Source organism: Panthera pardus, unplaced genomic scaffold (assembly GCF_024362965.1).
Source record: "Panthera pardus isolate Hobbes unplaced genomic scaffold, ASM2436296v1 HiC_scaffold_15, whole genome shotgun sequence".
NCBI lineage: Eukaryota > Metazoa > Chordata > Mammalia > Carnivora > Felidae > Panthera > Panthera pardus.
This window is the reverse complement of record NW_026526710.1, coordinates 11,520,265-11,529,151: the sequence shown is the minus strand read 5'-3', so window position 1 is coordinate 11,529,151 and position 8,887 is coordinate 11,520,265. Positions and strand designations below refer to the sequence as shown.

The 8,887-nt window shown below is 47.3% G+C and overlaps 1 long non-coding RNA gene across 1 annotated transcript; it reads left to right on the top strand.

Moving 5' to 3' along the window:
* The first annotated feature begins 51 nt into the window (after window positions 1–51).
* On the top strand, window positions 52–7,969 carry LOC128777012 (uncharacterized). The gene is made up of 2 exons (XR_008422145.1): window positions 52–531; window positions 7,139–7,969. It is a non-coding gene; the product is annotated as an uncharacterized LOC128777012 (long non-coding RNA).
* The last annotated feature ends 918 nt before the right edge of the window (window positions 7,970–8,887 follow it).

Below are 8,887 nucleotides of genomic sequence, written 5' to 3'. Positions count from 1 at the left end.
GCCGCGCCCCGCCCCTTTCCCCGCCCCGCGCTCGAGGAGCCCCGCTTCCGGGCGGCCTCTGGCGGCGGAGGGGGCACTGCGGCGCGGAGCCGGGAGCGCTAGGGAAGGGGTTCGGCGAATGGCCCCAAAGATGCCCAGACCTTGATAGGCGGCGGTGCCTCTTAACGCGCCCGGAGGCTCCCACAGTGACCCGGAACCGCTGGAACTTCCAGAAATGCAGGCGGGGTGCACTCCCCAGGGGGTACAACTTTGGAAACGAGGAGAGAGAGGTGCCATGAACTGGAGACCCAAGAAGGGTGAAGGCACTCCAGGACAGCACTGTGTAAACAGACACGGGAGCCAGAATGGCGTGGAAGGACACCGCTGGAAGGAGCGTCTATGGGGCGCTTCATCCACTCCAGTACCACGGAGTGTGACCAGGATGACCCTGGCAAATCAGCCAGAGAGTTTTCAGTTGTCAAAGCAGAAGAGAAGCCAGGTGGCATCAGTGTAACCTGGACTTTGCAGGGCCTGGTGATGATGAAATCTCAGGTAGGAGCCATTTGCTACCCCTCCAGCTGTTGCCCCCCTACCCCCTGCCTTCGTGTCTTTCCAGATGTTAGAGAAATTCCTGCTCTTGGTGGGCAGCCAGGGAGTCACAAAGGCCTGGTTTGAATCTCAGATCCCAGCTCTGCCACTTACCATCTGGGTAACTTGGACAAGTGTCATCAACCTCTTGGACCTTGTTTGGTTTTTTTTGTTTGTTTTTTTTTCCCCCCTCTCTCTCTTCTCTAAAATGCAGGTAAATGATCATAACCAACTCCTCGGTAACATCCAATGATGCCATGCACATAAAAGGCCTGGCCGAGGGCTTAGAATAGGGCCCACGTGCAGTTAACCTAGTTCCCTTCCCTCTACACCTTATGAAGCCCCGTCTCCCACTCTTGTTTAGTAATGGGATACTGGAGATTTGAAGGGAAGGGGTGGGATGGGAACCTCCCAGGATCTCCCTGTTCTGGTCTCTGGCCCTGATGCCATCCATGCATGAGAATTGGGCACATCTGATCACTGCTTAGCCTCAAGAGAAGGATAGATGGACAGACTACCAATATGTTACACTTCACTCATGCCAAGGGTTCACCCTACTCTGCACTGCCTGCTTCTTTGACATACCCATGTGCAAGGAATTAAGAAAAAAACAAACAGAATGGGCAGGAAAAAGTAACAGCCAGAGGCCAAAGTGAACAAGGAAAGTGTGGCAAATTGTTCCCCAGCTCACCTATGAGGGACTGAATTGGCATATCAAAGCCACTCAGGTTCCTAAAGCACAAATACTGAGGCGAGCTGGGGTCCAGCAGCCCAGGAGCCTCACTGTATCATCCACTCAGATATGAAGGGCATAAAGGGCCCACCCTCTCACAGTTTGGGACCAATGTCTCACCTGTTCCAGCCCTCAGAATAATCGGTGTTCAGCAGGATTAACAGCAAGTGCACACTCTGCATAAATCACAGGAGATAAAATACCTTATCAGGGTCCCTTAGTTGCTGATGAGAGTCAACGAAGGGTATTTGGAATCCCTGCTGTGCCGCTCTTGGTCATCTTTCCGAAATTCCCGAATTTGCTGGCCAACACCTCTGTCCACAACCGATTTCTGGAAAAGTGAGGGACCTGGTTGCATCACCTATGATATTAGAGTAAATAAAAGCAATTAAGATTATGTTCATGGAGCCAATGGATAAAACACTTGCACTCAGATCCTGGGGAATCCTGGATATATGCCAAGGTTCCATTTCATTTGTAAAATTTGCTGATTTGTTCATTCACTTAAAGATTTCTAGAACCGGGCACTGTGTTAGGCACCTGATATACCAAGATTCATTCACGTATTCAACAAACACTTGAGTGCCTGTTATTTGCCGGGCACTGTTCTCGATATCAGAGACATGGTGCTAAACAAAACAGTCTCTATCCTCAGTGACAAGTGAACCATAGAAATGCATGGAAAGTTGATGGTGACACACTGGTGGCATTTAGTGCTGTGAAAAGAAATAAAGCAGGTAGGAGAGAAGGGCTTAATGGAGGAGGTTCTCTTGGACAGTGATTACGGGGGACCTCTCTGAGGTGGGGCATTTGAGCAGGGACCACAAGGAAGTAAGGGAGCAAGCCACGTATATACCCAGGGGAAGAGCTTTCCTGGCAGAGGGGAGACGATTCAAAAGTCCCAGGAAGAGAACAGCTTGGCATGTTCGAGAAGAAGCAAAGAGGCAAATGGAGCTGGAGTGAACAAGGGGGAGGGTGGTACAGGTGAAATTAGAGAGAAAGGGCCAGACAGCCAAGGACTTTGGGTTTTTTCTAAGTGTGAAGGGAAGCCAGCAGGCCTGCAGGCTTGTGGTAGAGGAGTGGCATGTGGTTGTTTACATTGTTAAAGGATCATTGGCTGCTTCGTGGCAGGTCCCCTGTTGGACGGCAGTCTGGCAACATGGATCCAGTCAGGTGCTGTCATGCGGAACAGGTGGGAGAAGGTGGCAGTTTAGCTAGAATGATTGGGGGCAAGGGGTGAGCAGCGGTCAGGTTTGGGAGATATTTAAAGAATGACGGTAAGATTCAGTCCCTGCTCTCAAGGAATTCACAGGAAAATCAAGAGAGAATGAAAGCCACTATAATGTAATGGGAAACAGGCAATAAGGGAAAGACAGGCTGGGTTGAGCAGCACCTTCAGGGGGGTTGGGGAAGGCGTTGGAGAAGGTGACATTTGAGCCGTGTTTGGAGAAGTGAAATTCCACCAGATGTAAAAGGAAGGTCATTGCAGGCAGGGGGAACAGCTTACGTGAAGCCTTGGGAGCATGAGGCTGCACGGTGTGTTTTGGAATCATTCGGCGGGTGGGGGGGAGGGTGGGGGACGAGGAAGATAGCCCAGAAAAGTGGTTGGAACAAGACTGGGAAGGAATTTGAATGTGACATCATTCAGGAGCAAGTCCTTTATTCTATCAACAGTAGAGAGGCCTGGAAGGCTTTACAAGTAGGTACCAGACACAGGCAGAACTGTGTTCTGATGCATTATGGAGTAGACTGGAAGGACCTTAGGAAATGCGGTTCATTCATTTCACAAAAATGAGCAAGTGCCCACCATGTACACTATGCATCAGGAAGAGAGCAGTAAACAAATGACCATCCTGCCTTTCTTTATGGATTTTAGGTCTGGTGGGGAGGTAATAAGAACTAAATGTAGCGGGGCGCCTGGGTGGCTCAGTCAGTTGAGCATCCAACTTCGGCTCAGGTCATGATCTCACAGTTTGTGAGTTCGAGCCCCACATCGGGCTCTGTACTGACAGCTCAGAGCCTGGAGCCTGCTTTGGGTTCTGTCTGTCTCTCTCTCTCTCTCTCTCTCTCTCTCTCTCTCTCTCTCTCTCTGCCATTCCCTGCTCACACTCTGTCTCTCTCTCAAATAAACATAAAAATAAAAGAGGACTAAATGTAGAGGCTTGGTCAGATTCAGGAAATATTTCAGAAGTACCATCGTAAAGACAGGGAAAGTTCTGCATGTGGAAAATGAGAATGGCTTGGCTTTCTGATTGTGAGATATAATGGGAATATAGTTACTGCAAAGGGTCCTGCCATGTAGAAATAATTTTTAAATAATCCATATGGATTATATATATACATATATACCCTTTATAGCTTTAAGAGCATTTCCACATAAAATTTCTCACTTGCCCTTAAGTGTTTTACAGATTGTAATTATTAAATAATTACATGTTGTAATATTATTTGACTCTATAGCCCTTGGCCAAAGTTCTGCAAAAGGATAGCTGCTTTGGAGCACTGGAAAAACATCCTAGCATACGAGGGCAGTTAAATAGAGATAATACGTCCGAGACCATGGCACCAGTCTAGAGAGAAAAGTGTGTGTAGCTGTCTGTATGTCTTAATTTCTAAGAGAATCCATTCAGAAGGAGTGAGGCAGGGTGAAAGGCAAATTTCTTTTCTTTTTTTAGTTTTTTAACGTTTATTTATTTCTGAGAGAGCACAAGCAGGGAGGGGCAGAGAGAGAGGGAGACACAGAATCTGAAGCAGTCTCTAGGCTCTGAGCTGTCAGCACAGAGCCCAATGTGGGCTCGAACTCATGAACTGTGAGATCATGACCTGAGCTCAAGTCGGTCGCTTAACCGACTGAGCCACCCAGGCGCCCCAGGGCAAAATTCTTAAAAATGTACCTGGGTCTCTCTTTTAACACCTGTCACTCTGATAACGTCATGTCCCCGTAGCAAACTCCTCTAAAAAAACTGTACTTTCCTGACCAGGACGGTGTGTCATATTTAGAGTCTAGAAAAAGGCTGTGGAGCCTTTGCACAGTGGTGCTTAAATTAATTCTCCATGACGTTTCCCGCCTAGCTCACTCCTTTCTGCTGTTTTCAGAATCAGATTCCGCACTTAATCTCTCCCTTGTTTTCAGATGACAAAATCTCTCTGTTAGGTTTCAGAAAGCTGGGATTACAAAATGTTCTTATGGCTTTAAGTCCTCTGTGGTGATTGGAGAACTCAGGAAAGGATTGGATGAGATTTTGGTTTTTGGGGTTTTTTTTTTTTTTTTTGGTGGGGAAGGGGCAGTCAGTGGACTGAATAGGGGATTCCTTTGTGGAAATCTGCCTTTGGACCCAAATGTTCATCCCTTAAGAGGATTCCAAGATTTTTAAAATAAAATGAAAAGAGATGTGGGTTACAGGCATATATGCATGTGCCAAAACCGCACTGTGCATGGAAGACTGCTCCGTGTACACATTGGAACTCAATAAAAAGATAAATCAGACAAGCAAGACAGGCAGAGCAAAAATAATACCGACAAATAGAACCAACCACTGGACTGTCTTAGGGATGTGAGTTATGATTTTTCAAAATAATAGCAGCTAAACTCAGTCAGTAAGAGCCTCTGACGTGAGGCCAAGGTTGTCACGAGCTGATTCCTATGTAGGCCATTTGCTCGCCACGGTTTTGTGGGGGCAGTTGGTACCACTCATCCTACTAGCAAGTTCTGTATTTGTTTCCTGGTTTCAAGGGCAAAGGAGAGAGAAAGTATAGAGCAGGGAAATTCGGTCCCCTATGGATGGCTGGTGAGGAGTTACCATCTTTTTTGTCATTATTATTGAAGCACAGCTGACACCCTATGCTACAGTAGTTTCAGGTGTACGACATAGGGATTTGACGACTCTACACGTTATGCGGGGCTCATCACCAGTGTAGCTGCCATCTGTCACCAGACAATGTCATGACAGTACCACTGACTGTATTCCCTGTGCTGTGACTTAACTCATTCCACAACTGGTTACCATCTTCTTCTAAGAACAGCATATCTGATCTCCAGATGTTAGAACATATCATCACCATCAGTCTCATTCAGAATGCTCCTCGCTTTCCTTCTTTTTTTTTTTAATGTTTGAGAGAGAGAGAGAGAGAGAGAGAGAGAGAGAGCGAGCGCGAGTTGGGGAGGGAGACACAGAATGTGAAGCAGGCTCCAGCCTCTGAGCTGTCAGCACAGAGCCTGACGCGGGGCTCGAACCCACAGACCGTTGGATCATGACCTGAGCTGAAGTCGGACGCTCAACCGACTGAGCCACCCAGGCCCCCCTCACTTTCCTTCCTTAATCCAGAGCAGTTCTTAGCCTCTCTGAGATCTTGATTGGATGCAGGAGTGATCACTCCGCACTCCCACCCTCAATGCCTTACTCCTTTAATACAATACCACACACCCCTACACTCAATTGGTGGAGATATATACCATCAGTATACAACACACTGGAAGTTACCATTACATCCGTGCAGTTTCCATTAGCTGAAATGCAACCCGTGTTCGGGTGACCTAACAACACTCCAACCACATGGCCTCCTTTATTATCTGTCTCTCCCACTAGACTGTATGTTCCATGAAAGCAGAGACAGGCCTGATTTCGTCACTCCAGGATATGCAGCACTTAGCACAGTAACTGCCACATTACAGGTGTTCACCTAATACTTAGTGAAGGAGTAACAAATCAAAAGAAGCAACGCATTGCTGTTTTTATAGAGATGAGTCTCCTGTGCTTGGACTCAGCGGAGGGGGTGGAAATGGAATTGAAACATGATTCTGCAAGGTTTGCTTTTCCCTTTCAGACAGATCATTTCTGTTTTCCTATATAGAACCTGGATCCTGAGTGACCAGCCAGCACAAAAGTACATGTGACCTTTAAGGACCCGGCATGTTTTTGCCACAGGCAGGAGGGTTCTATGTTTTAATTGCCTGGAGGTTTCATCCAAAATCAGAGTCAGCCAACAGTGCAGTCTGTGAGCAGGGCGGTTACATCTGTGGCACTTGGAATTGTGCCCGGTCCCACACCGAGCAGACCTCCCCGGACCGCAAGGTTGGAAACGATGTGGGTTCAGCAAAGAAGGCTCACCTTGCTGCGGGGAATGGTCGGGCTACTCATAAAATTACCTGAAGTAAGACCCTCTCAACAGACTCAAGTATGAGCAGAGGGATGGGAAGCACTGGGAGCTCACAGATGGAACTATTTACCAACTCATGTGGAAGTATTTCGGTATTTTAACAATTGAAAGGCACCACCAGCACCCATCAGCTGATTTCTGGTCCTGAGCATCAGCAGAACCATCCCCACCACAGGATGTCTGAGCAGCCGCCTGCCTTCTCGGAAGCTGCCGTTTCCCAGTTTGCAGATGAGATGTACAGGCAACATCTTTGCCCGGACATCTAAACATCACGGTTCTGGCCGGCAGGACCTTGACGGGAGGCCCCTCGCCTTACAGAGTTCTGAGATAATTTTCCTTTAGCGAGGCTGACATCACTGACCTAAAGGTGGGTTCTAGGCAACTGCCCTATCTGGAGAACAATCATTCCTGCTGGTAAATGAGTCACTGGGAGAGAGAGAAATTGAGACACCTTATGAAGCAGAGCTCTGCTCCCCCAGAACTGACACATCCCCGTCCTGTCCCCGGGCTATGTGTAACCCAGCAACAAAGATATATACCGGGACCAGGCTGGATGAGGAAGGTCTGGAGCTAAAACCCCAAAGACGCTCAGCCTTTAATGGAGAAGGGCTTTTAGAAAAGATCTGGCAAATTCTCTGCCCTTTCAACTTCACTTTCTGTTCTCTTTTTATCTGCTTTCAGCATTTCCAATTAATCTTGGAATGAGAGCCCAAGGCAAGAAGCCAGTGGTGCCTGAGGAATGCTAAAGAGCAAACCGATCCAGGGAAACAAATGCCAGCAAGGGACCCCACAGCAAAGAGACAGACACTGTGAGCATCTCTCCCGTTACCATGAGGCTTGCGAGGCGTGTGCGCGGGTCTCCGCATTGGCACCATCTGCCAATTCCTCAGGAGGACAGAACAAACCAGCGAGGCATGAAGATTAGATTATGTAACGCTTGAGGATTGCTGTTTTCAAAGAGGAAACAAATGGAACGAATTGATTTGCTTGTCAGAGTCATGTCACTAAAGGAGACCCGTTCCCTCCTCCTCTGAGAGGACCTCATTAAAGAGGGACACGATTTCACAGATTCAGACCATGTGAGACCACAACTGACTCCATTCATAAGAGCAAGTCTAATTTCCAGAGTTGCACTGATAAATCCCACTCTGCTTGCCTGAAAAATGACTATTCAGCTACCTCCTAGGTACCAACATGGCAAGGAATTTAACTGTTGCCAGTGGCCAGCCACAAGATTCAGAACCTTTGAGCTTTGCCTGAACTGAACTCACTTGCTTCTGGGGGAGCAGTACCTAATTTTGAGACCGGTGGGGTCGTGTTTACTATTCAGAGCTCTAGACAGGTGCTTTGATAGAGTGGGGATGTGTTCTTAAAAATACACGCGTCAGTAACATTGTATGGTGACAGATGGTAAAACTCCACTCATCTTGGAGAGCACTGAGTAATGTATAGAATTGTTGAATCACTATGCGGTTGCACCTAAAACTAATATAACATTGCATATCAACTATACTTTGATAATAATTTCTTTTAAATACATGCATCGAGAAGGAAAATTCATTGCATATCTAGGATTCTTTTGCCATGGCTGGGCTTCTCTCAAAATGCCCAGCACAGTACTTTTTTATAGTATGGTCAGTAGAAGAATGAATGAATGAATGACCCTGAACTTACTGCCATAGGTGCCATTCCCAAAGGTTTCATTTTCTTACTAAAATACCAAGATTTAAACGTCAAGTCTTCACTCAACAAGGAAATGAAGTCTTCTATAACAGGTATTTTCCAATTGCCCCTTCAGGTCCACTTTTCTACCCCTCCTACATCAACTCACTCCTTAGTCCTCTTAGCTTCCAGCCAATGGGAGGCAGCAGCAGAGGCGTGGAGGGCAGAAGGAGGGTGAGGTCAAAGTATTTATTCCCCCAGTTCCCTCCCTGCCAGATCACCACGGGTTGGTTGTGCTATTGATAATAGCTCACCACCGCTCCTTCTCAAGGTGGTCCTCTCTTCCTGGGTTCTGTCATTTCTCCCTCCTTTGAACTTCCAGATCTAGAGATGATAAAGACTGGGGCGCCTGGGTGGCTCAGTGGGTTAAGCGTCCGACTCTTGCTGTTGGCTTCAGGTCAAGATCTCTTGGTTTTGGTCTTGTGGGTTTGAGCCCTGTGTCAGTGCGGAGCCCGCTTGGGATTCTCTGTCTCCCTCTCTCTCTGCCCTCCCCCACACGTGCCATCTCTGTCTCTCTCAAAATACGTAAACAAATTTTTTAAAAAATGACAAAGACCCCAGCTATTACAAGCCTCTTGGATACTGCACTATCCTTATGGTTTCCCTACACCTTACCAACCCTTGCATATAGTGTCTCTATTAAATCCTCCCCTAATTATCTATTTTGAGTGTGCCATCTGTTTCTTATGCAGACCCTGACTGATACAC